At 38.9% G+C, this 16,481-nt stretch overlaps 1 protein-coding gene across 2 annotated transcripts in view; it reads right to left on the reverse strand.

The window, feature by feature from the left end:
- The window catches only part of FGF14 (fibroblast growth factor 14), a 594,044-nt gene that overhangs the window by 568,409 nt on the left and 9,154 nt on the right, over positions 1 to 16,481 (reverse strand). The window contains exon 1 of one of the 2 annotated variants that reach the window (XM_070240457.1): positions 13,369 to 13,710. The exons of the other annotated variant lie outside the window; for it this stretch is intronic. The gene's annotated coding sequence lies outside the window, so the exon portion shown is untranslated. Of the gene's footprint in view, positions 1 to 13,368; positions 13,711 to 16,481 lie in introns of those variants that run through there. 2 annotated transcript variants of the gene reach the window in all.

Here is a 16,481-nt window from a genome sequence, read left to right on the forward strand (position 1 = left end):
CGGCATTGCTCTGAACTTAATACTCTGGTTCAAGCAAAGGTAAATGGCCTTTCTCTTAACACCCCAGCACACAGCCAAGGTAAGGCTACAATACTTAAACATAAGGTAATTAAATATTTGGATATAATACAAAGGAAAGCAACATAGAATGACATGGAACTGGATAAGCTAGCATAACTTGACCTGTGTTCAGTTTAGAGTTCAATACATGGATGCCTCCCTATTCAGCTTCCAACCTGCCCACGACGCCTAATTACGTCTAGCAACCTAATATCCATACCCAAGAGAAGTATTAAGGAGAGTAGGCAGTTGCTTTTCCTATGTGGTTAACTCCCACTTTCAGGGTTCAAGTTCACGTCTGAACCCTCCTTCTGATGATCGGCCCTGAGAATGTCCACCTGCTATAGGAGAGGCTCTACCTACTTACAGTGACAGGGCTTTACTCTACTGGAGAATAGGGTGATTTGTTTTTTTAACAAAGCCAGTAAGCTGTAGCAGGAGAGGGTTGTTCTGTTATAACTTTAGATGACATTCATACCAAGGAATGTTTAAGTTTTGCATGAGATACTTAGGAAGTGAACCAGAATAAATTTAAATAAAAGAAGCATAATTTATATCTCACAGTGAATTCTGAACTTCACTGCATTAACATTAAAGCTAAATAGAAAAATTCAATGTAAATATGTTATCATATTGTCAGTATATTAATGAAATGACCACGCTTTGACAATAAACACAGATAAGAAGAGTCAGAGCAATATTATTCTTATTTTTTTTTTAGGAAGATTGGCCCTGAGCTAACATCTGCTGCAAATCCGCCTTTTTGCTGAGGAAGATTGGCCCTTAGCTAACATCTGTGCCCAGCTTCCTGTATTTTATACGTGGGACACCTGCACAGCATGGCTTGATAAGCGGTGCTAGGTCCGCGCCCAGGATCCAAACGGACAAACCCCGCGCCACCGAAGCAGAGCACGCAAACTTAACTGCTACACCACTGGGCTGGCCCTCAGAGTGATATTTTAATCAAAGATAAATATATAAAAATTGTTCAATCTGTATATCTATAAATAGTCTAAGTGTTCTATTTTCACAAGGGGATCAGTTTCTCAAAAGTGCTTGTAAGTTTCACACGGGTATTAATTTTTTTAAGTGCTTATAAGCAAAACTACAGTAAAAGTAAGGTATGTATTACTACTAAAAAATTCACAGTATCTCTATTATAGTTTCATATAACATACAATATAATTTGTTTCTTTGAACTACCAAGACATTTTTAGATTGTTCTTTGGTGAAACAAATTAAGAATAGCAAAAAGGTCTTTTAGTTATATATTAATTCAAAATGAGATTTATAAGTCTCATAAGATTTTCAACAAATATTGCTTGGACAGCTGGATGTCCACAAGCAAAAGAATGAAGGTAGACTCCTACCTCAGACCATATACAAAAATTAACTCAAAATAGATCATTGACCTAAATGTAAGGGATAAAATTCTCAGAAGAAAACTTAAGACTAAATCTCCAGTTACAAAATGGTTTCTTGGATATGACACCAAATATACAAATGACAAAAGAAGAAACAGATAAATTGGACTTCATCAAAATTTAAAACTGTGTGCCTCAAAGGACACCATCAAGAACGCGAAAAACAATCTACAGAATGGAAGAAAATATTTGTAAATCATATACTTGATAAAAGACTTGTATCCAGAATATATAAAGAACTCTTACAACTCAAAAATAAAAAGACAAATAGCCTAGTTAAAAATGGGCAAAGGATTTGAGTGGACTTTACTGCAAAAAAGATATACAAATAGCCAACAAACACATGAAAAGATACTCAACATCATTACTCATTAGAGAAATGCAAATCAAAACCACAATGACATACTATCTCACACTCACTAGGATGACTATAATCAAAACAACAGGCAATAACAAGTGTTGACAAGGACAGCCGGAGAAATTGGAGCCCTCAGACATTGCTGGAGGGAATATAAAGTGGTACAACTGCTTTAGTAAATAGTTTGGTGGTCCTTCAAAGTGTTAAACATAAAATTATCATTTGACCAGCAATTCTGCTGCTTGGTATATATCCAAGAGAAATTTTTATGTGGGTAAAGATTTATACACAAATGTTCATAGCAGCATTATATATAGTAGCAAAAATATGGAAACAACCCAAATGTCCATCAATTCAAGAATGAATAAACAAAATGTAGTATATCCATACAATAAAATACTACTGGATAATAAAACAGAATGAAGGACTGATACATGCTACAACATGGATGAACCCTGAAAACATTATGCTAAATGAATGAACCCACATTGTACGATTCCATTTATATGAAATATCCAGAATAAGCAAATGCACAGAAATAGAAAGCATACTAACTGCTGTCCAGGTATGGGGGAAGGGGGAAATGAGGAGGGACTGCTAGTAGGTATGGGATTTCTTTTTAAGTTAATGAAAATGTTCTAATAGTGGTGCCGGTTGCAGTTGTACAACTATGTAAATATACTAAAAATTATTGGATTTTACCCTTTAAAAGGGTAAATTTTATAGTATTTGAATTATATTTCAATAAAACTGTTATAGAAATGAAATTTATAACTCATAATCTGGGTCTAAGAAATGCATTTGCAACTACAGACATGCACCGTGTGACAACATTTCAGTCAACAAGAGATTGCATACATGACAGTGGTCCCATAAGATTAGTGCCATATAGCCTAGGTGTGTAGTAGGTTGTACCACCTAGGTTTGCGTAAGTGCACTCTATGATGTTCACACAACTATGAAATCGCCTAACGACGCATTTCTCAGAATATATACTTGTCGTTAAGCAACGCATAACTGTATATTATAATTATACTACAGATTATTTCAGATTTCTTTTACTACAGAAAATGTTCTTTATAGTTTTCTCATTATTCATTAGATAAATATGCTTATTGATAACCAAGCAAACAAATTTAAAAGAACAAAAAATAGCACAAAGACCTCACAGGCATTGCCAGTCAGCCTTGTGGGGTAATAAGTTAATTTCTAGCCATAACCTATTTTACAGCTATTCCTATCTTCATTGTATTTTTCAACTTAAAAATGTACCCAGCTTTTCATGAAATGCTATCTAAGGACAGCCATGGACTCTAGAGTTTAGAATACTTCAGTCCAAAGCCATCTCTCATTTGGTCCAACCAGCAGAATCTCATGACATAATTGGCAGTGGCAAAGGGAAAAAGGAAATGGAAAAGAAAAGGGGAAGGGTGGATCAGTTTATCCCTCCATCTCTATCAATATCGCTTCTTTAGCTTCAGGATTGACCATCCCGAGCAACCCTCCTATCCTTACCTGAACTTCCAACCCCCTGTACACCCCCGAGAAAGACCAATATCCTGTCTCCTTCATGAATCCTTCACTGAGCTAAGCACACCATTCTTCCCATAGAAGGAATTCAGTTAAGTGTTGGGTGTTGAATCGACTACCTGAAGTGGGACTTCATGCTTTAAAAATGTTACAAAAAAATTTTAACAGCTTTTTTTGAAAGGAGACCAACCCTCAAAACTTAAAATATCAGAACTCAATCACAATGTCCCATCACTCACATGCCATGACGAGCTGCAAGACGTTGCTCAAGTAATTTGTTACTACTGATAAAGTACCAATGTTTGTCAATGACTGACTTTTTCATATAATTAAAATATATTCAAGGCTATTCTTCTAATAATGTCTTTGTTACATTATTTCTAATGTTATTTCTGGAGAAATAGAGAAAGGAGGAAGTAACAATTAGTGGGCAGAGACAACTATTCATAAAAGTGTATTAGATGTGAGGATATTATCATGACTCCGTCAGAGTTTGATTCTTTCCAGAAAGCCCTCAATGCCCTGTAGTTGGTCCTACGGCATCAGAGCCATAGAAATGAAAGGTCACTCTATATAACTGTGTTACAAATCAAAAGAAATTAGTTAAATTTTACCTCTGCAGATATATAAGATTATACTTTGTTTTATTAAACCATCACTTCTAATCAAATTGGGAATCAGTCCCCAAAGTGATCACAGGTGATTACTTTTAAGGGAATGTTAAAATCAAGGCTGTTCTCTCCTCCTTCCTTACCAAGTGAAGCAGCTAAAGTAAAAACAAAAGACAAAAAAAAAAATAATAATGCATGACAGCATCTAAAATCAAATAACCAGGGCTTTTCCCATTTTATTCCTTTAGATGGCAGATTAATAAGGAGAAATGGAAAAGTCATAGCAGTCCTTAGGAGATTATAAAGTAAATAACTCTTGGCAACTACTGTTAAGTATGTCTCACCACATACAATGAGAATCAATGATACTGGATATCTTGAAACTCCTGCAATGACCATATGGAGACAACATATACATTGAGAAGTCATTTAGAGTGTGTTTTATTTCCTCCCAGTGAATTTTTAAATAGCCTAAAACCCTATTGGTTATACATTTTTTCTAAGTTCTATTCTTTTTTTTTATCTAAAATCTGTCAGTATACAAAGAAATCATGACAGCAAACAACACGGAAACCTATAAAAGAACCTACAATGTGAACTAAATATACCATATATTTGGATGTAACAACTCTGCCTTCTAAGTTATGTAGGTGGCCTACTTATTTGAGAAAACTTTACTGGTTATACTGTACCAATCCATAACTGCCAATACCAAGATGCCTGATTAGCAAATCAGATATGAAAGGTAGACATACTTACAAATGTCCTTTTCAACCATTATATCCTATACTGCAGATCTCAGCATCCAACTTTATTTCATCATTATTTGCATCTAATGTCATTTATTGAGACCAGTTCCCAAGTTCTACATCACTTGACAAAAAGAAGCAACACAGCAGGAAGGTTTCCCTAAAAGAATTCGTGGGGCTTGGTGCTTATCACAGAGGGAGAGAATTCCTTCCTTGGACAGTATTTAGGTCCCTGCTGTGACCAGAGAGCAGACAGCAGAATCAGGATGTGTCCCTGGGATTGTTTCTTGATCCATGAACCTGCCACACTGAAGGACTTTGCCTTGGCTGTGGTTTCTCCATGTTTGACCTGATGGTGCTAGTTAAATTTACACTGGTTGGTGTGGTTAGGTAGGTGGAGAGCTGTTCCAAGAGGTGTATCACACCAAGTGGCAGTCTCTGAAGTAGGCACCATCAGCTACACACTGAACCTTGTATCATCTGTTACTGCTCATTATGGGCCCGTGAGCCTGCAGCTGGGCTGAGCTATGACTTCTAAAATGAGGGTGTGTACATGGCAGGTTTCCTTATTCTGATTTACTATTATTTTAGTATTTTAGTATTAAAAATTACACTAGAGATCACTTACATATATGCATTCTAGGATGTTTTCCAGTTTAGGTAACTGAACAATGAGTGAAATTTCTGTGGAATGGAAAGGGAAGTGTATGCTGGCATGAACAAAGGAGGAAGGCAGGTAGTCCTGGGTGGTAGTGGGCAACACATCAGGAAACCAGACATGAAAAGGAGACAGCTGAGGTATGAGCTGAAGGTCTTTGGATCCTTTGACTGGAGGAAGCCACAGCGTGGCGTGGGCATCTAGAAGTTCAAAAAAGAACTTTTTTCTTTTCTTTTTATTTTTAAAGATTTTATTTTTCCTTTTTCTCCCCAAAGCCCCCCAGTACATAGTTGTGCATTTTTAGTTGTGGGTCCTTGTAGTTGTGGCATGTGGGATGCTGCCTCAGCATGGCTTGATGAGTGGTGCCATGGACCCGAACGGGTGAAACCCGGGGCGGCCAAAGCAGAGCGCCGAACTTAACCACTTGGCCACAGGCTGGCCCTTCTTTTCTTTATTAAACAAAAAAGCAAACAGTTCTCCCATTTCTTCCACTCCGACCCCTGCCTCCGGCAATCACCAATCTGTGCTAGCATAATGCCCTGGAGGTCCATCCATATTGTTGTAAATGGCAGTTTCACTCTTTTTTATGGCTGAATAATACTGTAGTGACTGTGTGTGTGTGTGTGTGTGTCTGCGTGTGTGTGTCTGTGTATGACCACATTTCTTTGTCCATTCATCCATCAATGGACCCTTAGGTTGTTTCCTTATCTTGGCTATTATAAACACAATGCTGCAATGAACATGGGGGTGCACATATCCTTTCAAATTAGTATGTTTGTTCTCATCAGATAAATACCCAGAAGGCGAATTGCTGGATCATGTGGCAGTTCTATCCTTAATTTTTTGAGACACCTCCACACTGTTTTTCACAGTAGCTGCACCAGTTTACATTCCCACCAACAGCGCACAAGGGTTCCCTTCTCGTCACATCTTCGCCAACACTCGCTTCTTGTCTTTTTGATAATAGCCATTCTAACGGGTATGAGATGCTATCTCATTGTGGTTTTGATTTGCATTTCCTTGATGATTAGTGATGTTGAGCATATTTTCATGCACCTGTTAGCCATCTAACTGTCTTTGGAAAAATGTCTATTCAGATCTTCTGACCATTTTTTAATCAGACTGTTTTTTTTAAATTTTAGTATGATGTAGTTCCACTGGTTTATTTTTGCTTTCACTACTTTTGCTTTTAATGTCAGATTCAAAAAGTCATTGCCCAGACCTATGTCAAGGAGCTTACCACCTATGTTTTCTTCTAGGAGTTTCACGGTTTCAGGTCTTACATTCAAATCTTTAATCCATTTCGAGTTAATTTTTTGTGTATGGTGTAAGATAGTCATCCAGTTTCATTCTTTTGCATGTGGCTGTCCAGTTTTCAATACCATTTACTGAAGAGACTATCCTTTCCCCATTGTATATTCTTGGCTCCTTTGTCATAAATTAACTGACCACATATGCATGGGTTTATTTCTGGGCTCTCTATTCTGTTCCATTGATCTATGTGCCTGTTTTTATGCCAATACCATACTGTTTTAGCTACTAAAGCTTTGTAATACAACTTGAAATCAGACAGTGTGATGCCTCCAGTTTTGTTCTGTCTTTCTCAAGATTCCTTTGGCAGTCTAATTTTAATTTGGCATCTAATACTAATTAAAAATCATCTCAATAAAACCTTCCTGAAAGCCATGAAATGGTGTGGATATGAAATAGTCTGAGTTTTAATTTTAATATTTTATTAATTTTTAATTAATTATATTTAAATACACATATAATTAATTTATATACAATTTAAAATTAATATTTAAATTTTATAAATTTAACATATTTACTATGATGTTATATATTGTTATTTTATATTATTATATGTAATAATTAATTAACTAAAAATCATCTCAACAAAACCCACTTGAAAGCCATGAAATAGTGTGGATATGAAATAGTATGGTTTTTAATTTCAAAATCACAAAGTTAAAAACAAAATACATAATCTATTAATATTTTGTATTGATCCTACTTGCTAGCTATTTCTTTCTGTCCACAAATCACTGTTAATATGAACCCTTCCTGAATGGTTCTCTTTGGTAAAAAATTCTAATTGCCTACAGATCGGGTAAGAGCACAAACACCTAGGATTAAGCCATAAGTTAAATGTCTAGCATCATCCATACCCATAAATACATTCAACAGGCTTAGTGTTTGCCCCTCAAATTGAAAAAATTCAAAGCACTATTTAGTTAAAAGAGTATTCCACTATTCAGCCACTCAAAATATGGACATTTTGCCACAATGTAACACAGCAATTAGGAAATAAATATTATGTATATTACCTGAAAATTGCTTTTACGCAATTTTTAAAGTTCCTTGTACCTGTATTGCCATAACTGTTAGCAGTATCAATTTCTCCCATTTTCCTTAATTTTCCTGTAACTCTAAATGGAGAGAGATAAGAATAGCTCCCAACAAAATATACAATAATATTTAAAAGTATTTCTTCCAATTATAAATTTAAAAGGATACAAAAAAGAAAAGGTCAAAAAATCTGTCTTACATTAAAACTGTAACAGTGAAAGGAAAGCAAAACAGTTAGGCAAAAACTGTTACCAAGATTCAGCGATAAGGTCTCCTTCTGCTTTAGGTAATAAAAATGAGAGGAAGATTACGATTTACAGAATGAGTGGAATGACCCTAAATCCCTTTCCTCATGGCTCTTGCAAATACATGTTAATCGGCGCCGGAGAGACTGAGTAAGAAAGTGTGTGCATACCTATGCCAATCCATATGACACAGCTCGACTGTGACTCTGAAGTGGCATCTTTATAGGCAAAGGGTGTATATTTTAATTTTTTATTCAATGCTATGTTAACACAACAACATTCAGACCCTTTACTTAACTGTGTAGTACTCAGATCTTTCACACTATGCAGCTGTCTACTGCCTTTACCCTACATTGCAAAAAATTTTATTAAATCACTTACTCATCCACTGAAATGACAGAATTCAGGTTTATGCTGCCAATTCGCTCCCACCACCATGTGTCTACTACTGTTATTACCACCTAAAATGAACCCCTTCCCTTTCTTGCATGAATTATGTTTGCGGCCCTATAACTATTAGTCTTATAAACTGTGATCTCTAAGGATCCCAGCTCCAAATCAAAGAAACTGAGACTCCTGCTTAGAAGGCATTACTGGTTACATTTTGTAATGTTTGAATAGCCATTAATAACTTAATTAGTGCTCTTGTTTTAACAAGTTATCTTCCTTAAAATACCACTTTATAAATTTTGTGGCATGCTTAAACATTAAGAAATCCAAGAGACAGATCGTTACTCCTTAAAACACAATTCAAATTTAAAACACTAAGGAGTAGAAAATCAAAATTCATTTCCAAAAGTGGCGCTTTGGGCAAACTCTTCTTTAACGCACCTCTCTGCTAAGCAACAGTCATCCAGGGTCCTAAAACCCAAGGCCACTACTAGAGCCAGAACAGCATCTCAGGATTCTTACACTAAAAGATGCGGCTCAAGTTGTTGAAAAGTTCTTTGTAGCCAAATAGCCTGGACATTTTCAGTTCTTCCCAGTTGTGGTGTTTCACTAGGAAACACCATCTTGCGGGGAAATAAACTGCTACCCATGTACTACTGAGAAAGTTGTTCAGTCTCCCATTTCAGAAACGTTCTCTAGTTCACTAATTTTTACCACATCCAGTCTGACTCCTCTGCCAGGCTTTTGGACTCCAAATTATGATTCCTTTAATCTTCCGAAATAAGATTCCATTAACATTCCCACAAATCCCCAAACTTGTACCTTTCACTCAGCCCTTGACTTTCACTCATATTATTTAACTTTTGCCAAGAATATACCTCTCTCTCCTGCCAACTGAAACATGCATTCAGAAGTCAGCGCAGGTCACACTTCTCTGAAACATTTCCCTTTCTTCCCCACACATCCTAGATGGGTCTCCTCCAGCACTCTAGTTGGCCTTCAGGAGTTCAGGACTCTCTCATTTCTAGTATTCTCTGTACATTTAACTTAAGTACTTATGGGTCAAAGCCCAATCCTTATAGAATGTTTTAAATCTCTCCCAGTAACTAACATGGAACTTACCACATAGTATTTATTTAATAAATGTTGATAGATTTATCACATAAGATTGTACATTGTCAATCCTCTCAAAACCTCAGGATCACTTTTTAGTTAATTTCCAAATAGATATTTTTCTATATATTAAGTGCATCTTCAGAACAACAAGAATGGCAGGCCTACGAGAAACAGGGAAGAAAAGGTGCTTTGCAGAAACAGATTTGAATGACGACTAATCCATGGGGTTTCTGCATGTCTTACAATAGCCTTTGTCTCAGACTGTCTTTGCAAGGATATGTGCATCGCAAACAACCTTGGAATAGGGATAGTGCTTCCTCCCAGGTTAGAGGGCAGATTTGTTTCCCACCCAGGATAATAAAGACAATGCCTCCCTGCTGGGCAAAGGTTGGGCAGCTCTGCTGCAAGCTCCATAAAAGCAGCAGGATTCCTTAAACTTGGAGTTCCTCAACTGTGACACAAGCCTGCTGTGTACAAGCATCCACCTGGGCCGCTCAGCATTGCCTCTGGGAGATTTGGGGACACAGGGAATGAGAACATGAAGCCTGCCGTGCCCTAAGTAATAATATAGTCCTTTATCTCTGACCCAGGAGTCTCCTGTCTTCAGCCAGTATCTATGTAACTGGGGCAGGCTAACTTGTTAGCCTGCAAGCTGGGCCAACTCTTAAACCATTTGTAGTTTCGGACAACTCCTGGATGTTAACTAAAACTGAATCTATTCAATTAGGAGTTTCTAGTTTACAAAAGAAAACAGAAGCCAGCACATTGAATTCTGTACATCTAACAATGACACAGATGAATCTCAAAAAAAAAAAAATGTTGAGTACAATAAGCAAACTCAAAAGCATGAGAACTCCACGATTTAATGATATGAGGTTCTACTACAAGCTAAGTAAGGTAAAGTGAGAGAAATCAGAATGGTGGTTGCTTCTTAGAGGAGGCACAGTGGGAATTTAATTGAACCAGGAGGGAGTTTTCTGGGATGATGAGAATGTTCTGTATCTTGACTGGGGTGATGGTGGCAAGGATACACACAATAGTCAAAAGACATCAAATGCTACAGTTAAGAGCTGTGCATTTTAACGTATGTAATTTATGCTTGATAAAAATGTATCACAATTCTAAATATTTAAACACTGAATGTACTGCAGTCTCTTTTAGCTTGAGGATATAATGATTCACAGAAACACTAAGACAATACTGGCCACTTTCACATACATTCTTTAAGCATTCTTTAGAGAGGCAGCTGCAACACAGAGATTTAAGAGTATGCACTCTGGAGTAAGATTGCTTGGGTTTTACCCAGATCTTTCAGTTGCTAGCTGGGTGTTGTCAGGTAACTTCCTTAACCTCTTCATGCCTGTGCTTCATCCTTTTTCAGATAAATATAACAAAAGTTCCTACCTGTGGTTTTGAGGACTAAATTAGATAATATAGGCAAAGCAACTAGTACATAGAAAGCATTCGCTAAAGGTTAGTTGTTATAATTACTTAGAGCATTGATAATAATACAGGATTCAAAATAATACAGGATATTTCTGTTAATGTAGAAGACCAATATGCTTTAAAAACTAGTAAGTTTAATGTACATTCACTAGTGGGAATATGAGGTGGAACATTTACTTATTATAATAACACCCAAAAAGTCATTTAATTATATAATCTAATAACACAACAGACACATCACAGTTGTTTACATGTTATTTGAAGCATAGAAAGAAAAAAATTGAGTCAAATAAAGTTCAAATAAAGTAAACGTTTAAAGTTAAGGCAGACGTGTCTCATTTACTTTCTGACAACTGTTTGCATTATTTGCCTTTTTTCCCTAATGTAGTACATGCAAAAGTTGAAAATCCAATTGAATTCTAATTCTGACCTCTTCTGAAGAGTAAACTGATGGCAGAACTTTGGAAAGATACGACTAAAGGAAATATCTGAAAGGACAAAATCTGGAGTATAGTACAAACACAGGGAGAGGGGAACAAAGGGGTGAATTCTCAGTGACAGAAAAGCACTTTGCCAAAGCAAAGAGCATGGGGTCAGAACAGAGCTGACCAGACTTCATGGCTCCGCAGATCAGGCCACACTCTATCTTTAGCATGTATGCTGCTGGTTAACATCCCCATTAAAAGGCACATGTGCCACAGATGTACCAGAGTCACCTTGGCACTGTGTTCTTTAAGATTATTCCCAAGATTTTAAATGGAAATATGATTAGGAAAGCGAAAATAAACAGCAATGATGTAAAATTTCTATCCTTTTAAATTTTTTGTTTTTATGTTACTGCATCATTAAAATATTTCTAACATTTAGTATCCATTCCATTAAAAGTATTTCCAATATTTTATATCCATTATTATATGTCTGACATATGAAGAATTTTATGTCACTTAATTGGCATGTGAGTGGAAAATTTAAGTGTAAAACAAAAAATAATTAAGTTAACGAAAAATGCAAATTCCTAGGAAACAAGTCACCATTGGATAATAAAGGAGGAAAGAGCATACTGGGTTACTGTATTCAATCTGTCCCACCAAGAAAAGGTCGAAGCAGAAGGACGGTAAGTACTCAGATTTTACTTAGGAACCTGACTCAGGCCTCCCAGCAGAGTCCTTTCTTTGCTAAAGAATTACAACACCTGGTGTACAACAGTAACACAACCAAAGAAAATGAGTTTCAGACTTTGAAATAAGTGGCTGTTTAAAAAAAAAAAAAACCCTACAATTGTTTTCATCTTTAAGCCTTATTTTCACATTTCTACTTTTTTAAAGTGCAACAATAGTATACCATGTGCTCCACACAGGAAGTGGAAAGAATAGAGATTTCAATTCCTCCCAAACTACACTCTATCTAAGAAAGAGGCAGCATTACAGAAGAGGTTACCACACACTTCAGTGAGCCACTGTAATTGTGCAGACAACAAAATGTTATGGGGGAAAAAAGGCATTTTAATTACAACTACATTCATTTCTATCTAAAAAGCAGGTGTACACACTCACATATGTAAATTCAATAAAGTTCACACTTCCTTCTCTTTTCTTGCCAGACCTTAATAGTTAATCTGGAAACTTGGCTTTTAATTGCATTATATGACTCCTCAAACTGAACAAATTATCGTGAACAAAAACATCCACTATTGACCAAGAAGTGTATATAATCATAAAAAAACTTTTGACTTATCTTTATTGTAAAGCATTTTTCTTCCATCTCTAAGGACTTTCAGGTTTGAAGTCAACAAAATGAACTCTTTCCCCCAGAGCAACGCTCCTAGAACTGCCTATTTAAATCTTGATCTAGAAAGAGAAACTTGTCAAAGTTTTCTATTTGCTATTAAAAGTGAACACAGCCCCTCGAATATGAACAGTCCGAAGAGAGCCAAGTTTTCACTCCACGTTTCAAGGAGATGGAGGTGTTCTACTGGCAAATGGTCAGTGGATCAGCATCAACAGTTGTCCAAATCAAAAACCTGTGGCCAGAACATTCTAGACTCCTCCTTGTCCTTCCTTCCAAAATTCACACTAGTCACTGAGATAGATGGACTCCACGTCCTCTCCAGGCCCTGTCACTGCCTTATTTTGGACCTCACCACTTCTACCTCAACTGCTTCCTCTGTGGCCTTTCTACCTTCAATCTCGGCCCACTCAAAGCTATTTTCCACACTGTGGCCCTAAGGATTATCTAAAGGGTAATGCTGACCATGCCACACAACAGAACATATGATCTGTTCTTGACTACTGATAACGTTAGTTTGTAGATTGGGACCCACAAAATGGAGGCTGCCCCAGTAGCCCGGCCGACATCACACATCTAAACCTAAGTCAGCCTGCACTTACGGGACACACCAACCACAGGCCTCCCCTCAGCTGTAGCGGGCTTACCTTCCTCTAGAAGAGAGGACCTGCAGGCCTTGCACGGGCACCCCCGACCTCCTCCAATCCCGCCGTTCCCACGTCGCCCCTTCTCTGGCTCCGCGAACCGCGCTCCTCCCCAAGCCCGTCGGGAGGAGCGCTCCGCTGCTCGTGAGGCAGGCGCTCCCCCCCGTGCAAGGAGTGTCCGCCTTCGATAGAGGACATCAAGCTCGTTACTAAATTGTCTTCGCTTTGTCGGCTGACAGTCCGGCGCTGCGATGGGGCCCGCTGGGTGCCGAGGGTGGTGAGGGGGCGCCGGCCGGCGGAGGGCCCCGCAGAGCCGTGTGGGCCCCGGGCCCCGGCGGCCGCTCGCCCGCGTCCCCTGTGAGCTTCGCTCAGATTGAGCGCCGCTTCTTTCACGTTCTGAGCTCCTCGAGTTTGTTGGTCCTGATACTTACGGGCGGAAAATCGGTGTGTGAGAGGCCCCCTACTTTCACAGTGAGACTTCGTGGCCATAACATCTGGGTTTGGGGCCTGCCTCACCTCCAAGTGCGCGCCCCGGGGAGGTCCTTGCCAGTCTCGGACCCTGTGTGCCGGCGGCCCGAAACAGTAAGTCTCCTTGAATCGGGGAGAATTATTTCAAGGGAAAATAGTGCCTATCCCTTTATCTAAAGAAAGCAAGGTAGCTGCCTTTAGGGGAGTCACAAAGCCTCAAGGTTAAGTCCACAGCATAAACTGCTGGGGGACCTGAGGAAATAAATTAAGACAAGAAATCGGACTTTTCTGACCATTGGCACATCAAAATCTAAGTAGGCACAAGTCAAACTATTAAAAGCCACTAGGGCATCTGCCACTAGGAAGAAATTTTCTCATGAAAGGAATAGATCTGTTGCTAATGGGAATGGCAGGAGCCAAAGCCACAAAATTGGTGGGCACGAGTGGAGCACTTAAAAGCTGTTAGAGCACTCACCACGCAACTCTGAGACCCCTGTGCTAGGGTGAGGCGATCACAGAGCAAGTTAGAACGACACTAGGTCACCCACCAACCTCAAGATAAAGCCCATGCACTGAGGCACACTAAAACACCACAAGTCCCCAACCCAGGGGCACACCCCTCTGAGGTATTAATTTGGCTCCAAGAGACCCAAGACTTAGCTAGAGAAATGAGATCCTCAAGTTTCAAAGAACTAAGCTCCCACCTGCTTATTTTATGTCTAAGAACTGTGGTTCCAGAGGCTGTAGACATCTACAGAAATGGCAAAATCTTACTAAGCCTGGAATTACAATGACCGTTATAGAGAACATTCCAGTTAGACAAGAGCATGCATTGAAGAAGTGCACTTGAAAATAAGGATTCCCAAATCAAACAAGTTGAATGGGATTCCTGTTTTAGTTGGCATGCAGAAGCCTCCAAAAGGCTTCAAGTTTCCAAAATAGCTTCGTTGAAAGATTCATTGCAAAAAGCTGCTACCACTTCCCTCTATCCTCCTTTACCTCAGTCCTCGCAGTCTACTAATCCTCTACTGGAACTGCCTTCCACTCTGAAGAGACTACAAGACTCTTAACAAAAGTCCACCAAGTCAGTGGCCTTGCAGATGCCCCCCGTATCTACCTTTGAAGGAGGCCCCTATATGGGCCCTTCTCGGGCACACGGGACTCCGAGGGATTCTCTGCTAAACCACTACCAGTTACTCCCTTAAACAGCCAAGGAGAAACAAAAAGTAAAATTAATGAAAACCCTTGCCAAATTCTGGTAGATACCTGAGGTACACTCTCTACTTTAAACCTCACTCACTCAGGACTCCGTGGATGCGATCCTGGGAAAGCTGGCAGAAGCCCACAAAAGGGGAGAATTCTTACCAGAGTCAGCTCTCCGGGATCTCTGTCTGTGGTGCCCAGTCAAGAGAGGAAGGTAAAATTTCATGTTGTCCCTTCCTTTCCAAGACCCATTGGTTGTTGATCCTTTCTGTCCCAGGGACAGCTATTGCCTTCTTGTTTCATTTTATGCCCTGAGAACTTGGCTTGGCAAGTATCAGGTTGGGGGTCCTCATATAAAGCCAGACAGAAACGTGGGTTGCACTCCATTCGCAGCTAGTGTCCTACCAATTGCTGCCAGCCCTCAAGAGAACTGTCTAAGTCCTTCTTTCTCGGTTATCTTTGGCAGTGGCTTGGGATCTTGGGAGAGTAGTATCTTTTGCATCTTATTTGGGGACACCACTTGTGTCCAACAGATTGTTCAGCACTGCCAGGAATATTCACTGTTTGTCTGGGCTGAAACCTGACAAGCTATTTGAAAGGATTTTTTTTAAGTAGCTCTATGGTTAGAAGTTGACCAAACTGGACGCTGTTAGTCAGAGCCTGATAGGAACTTTCTTGTTAGGCCTTCTCTCCTAAGCTAAATGAAACTATGTACCCAGAGAAAAAGAAGAACATTACAAAGATAAGTAGCTGTAAATCTAGAACACAGGAATCTTTTGATTTCCATTCTAGTTGAAGATCTTCTCTCTGATCTAAAGAAGCAAATAGAAGATAATGTAGTTGGATGGGTGGCCAGCCCTTTGATGTCATACAGGTTGTAACCCAATTCTTTGAGAAATTAAAAACAACTGTCTGGGCTGGCCCAGTGGCATAGTGGTGAAGTTCATGCTCTCCGCTTCCATGGCCCAGGGTTTGCAGGTTCAGATCCTGGGCACAGACCTACACACTGCTCATCAAATCATGCTGTGGCGGTGCCCCATATACAAAGTAGAGGAGGACTGGCACAGATGTTAGCTCAGCAACAATCTTCCTCAAGCAAAAAGAGGAAGATTTGGCAACAGATGTAAGCTCAGGGCCAATCTTCCTCACACACACACACACACACACACAAAAACCCACAATCATCCTTATCTCATAATTTGAGTCTTTACAAGAACAGAAATGCAAGTCTAGAAGCAATTCAAAGCCCATCCATCCTTCTTGCCAATCCCAAACCACCCCTATTCACCTATAAAAGTTTATAGGTATTGTAAAATTCTAGATTTAGGAAACAAAAGTCCTTGGAAAAACTTGCATTCTTTCCCTGTGCCTTTGAGATGTAAATGTTTTACCCGGTCTTCTCTAGGAACTGAGAGCCATTTCTATGAAATGCAAACTTTAGGGAG

Source organism: Equus caballus, chromosome 17 (genome assembly GCF_041296265.1).
Source record: "Equus caballus isolate H_3958 breed thoroughbred chromosome 17, TB-T2T, whole genome shotgun sequence".
Classification (NCBI taxonomy): domain Eukaryota; kingdom Metazoa; phylum Chordata; class Mammalia; order Perissodactyla; family Equidae; genus Equus; species Equus caballus.